The sequence below is a fragment of the Egretta garzetta genome, unplaced genomic scaffold (assembly GCF_000687185.1).
Source record: "Egretta garzetta isolate BGI_Z169 unplaced genomic scaffold, ASM68718v1 scaffold339, whole genome shotgun sequence".
Lineage (NCBI taxonomy): Eukaryota > Metazoa > Chordata > Aves > Pelecaniformes > Ardeidae > Egretta > Egretta garzetta.
This window is the reverse complement of record NW_009260800.1, coordinates 1,521,927-1,523,873: the sequence shown is the minus strand read 5'-3', so window position 1 is coordinate 1,523,873 and position 1,947 is coordinate 1,521,927.

Here is a 1,947-nt window from a genome sequence, read left to right as displayed (position 1 = left end):
AAAAAAAAAAAAAAAAAAAAAGAACAAAACCCCCGAAAATACACTTTACAAGCATTGGTGGCTTAAGCTTCACAAGGAGGCAAGGAGAAAAGGGAAGGACAGGGTCTCATTCTGCAGATGTGAAAAGAGAAACCTCTCTGGCAAATCAGACAGATGGTGATTCGGGAGCCAAGCGATGCCTGGACTTTATAATTCCTGGACTCGTGATTCAGTCACAAGACAGGCTTCCTTTCCTGGTGAAATGTCATGCTGCCACATGCTTCTGTTACAAAACACATCTTAACCAACTGTAGCAAAAGCATGATGATCCCATTAAGTATCTAACATCTAATACCTTGTGAAAACTAATTTAGTGCTTTATCAAATCTCTAGTTTGTATGTAGAGCATAAACTGGCTACATTTGCTAATAGGGCAGATTGACCCGTCCCATATATTATCAAACCACATCAAAGTCTGCTGGAGGACATAGCCTTAGCTACTTATTATCCTTTGCATTAACTCTCTCACTAGCTACTCGACCAATACATTTTCCTGTAATACATCTGTCATGATTTTGCAGAGAAATCAGCAATTCTGAACAGTGCAGCAGTTAGTGACAGATAACAGGACTAAACCCATCATGGTCGCCTGGCTTTCCAATCTACTGTTAATTGGCACAGACGGAAGCCCTCAGAACTACACTTGCACAACAGCATGCCACTGCTGGGCCCCAGAGATTTGGCCTCTTCATTAGATTTGTATTTTTAGAGCTTTAGTCATTCACATGATTTCTTCGTGATTTATTACATAGAAGAGAGAAATAAAGTTGGATGCCGACACCTTCAAATTCGTGAGATTTTTTTTTTTTTTTAGCAGAAAAAGGGCATCCTATGCAAGAGAACATGTGGCTTACTAATCAGGAAAAAAGTGCTAGGACATCACTAATAATCGTGTTAGCAATATTAGATCAAATGAGAACATGATTCTTCACTTGGAGGCTATGCAATCGTATTCCCACCGGTATTATATTTAGGGTCTTTTTTGTGACACTGTATAATGAATTACATCCCTGAAGTCTGGGAGCTTGCATATATGATGGCTAACAGAGAGTTTGGATTGGTTTGTTTGGTTGGTTTGTTTTTAAATCACAGTTGCTACTATACTCTGTTAGGTAGTGTTTGTCTCTGGACGTGGAAATCTGAGCCACTGTACACGGGACTCTTACTGACCTTTTCTGACCATTTGACTACCTATCATCACCATAACCCCAAAAGCTAGTGCTAGAATATTAAAAAAAAAAAAAAAAAAAAAAAAGCCAAAACATACGCTCTTCAAAAAGAAACCAAATCCACTCAATGAAAAGATGCCTCTCTCACTTTGCATATGTGATTATACATAGTTCTGAAATATAATTATATCCATCGTACAACCCTAGTCATTCACATTTAATTCTACAGCTTCATTTGTTTTCTCTTTGTACAGTTTCTCAAGCGCTGTCATCTTCTTTTCCCTTATAAATGCTGGCTCTCCATAGTTTATCCAGTAATATAAACCAGTAAAAGGCATTTTGGGGGAGGCTGTGGGGTATTATTAGAAGTTTTGTAGTTTCTCGGTGACCCCAGATGCCATTAACAATGGGTCATTTTTAATCCAGAGAATAATACAAACTGCTTAGAGCCCAGCTGCAGTTTAGCATCACCAACGCAGGCAGGGCAATACAGAGAGTCTTCTACTGCGTAAAACTTCTAACAAGTAAACTTCTAGCCAGGGGAAATAAATTAGATTAAAAAAACCACCAACCCAAAAAAGTGGGCAGTGAGTAAACATCACAATTCTACATTACTGAACTGAACTGCAAGTCTTTGGAGCTTTATCCCCCCTCCCTTTCCTTTCCCTCTGTATTTTTCTTCTGTTTTTATGTTGAAATCACAGGAACTACGCAGCCTAGCAAGGCTGTAATCACTAAG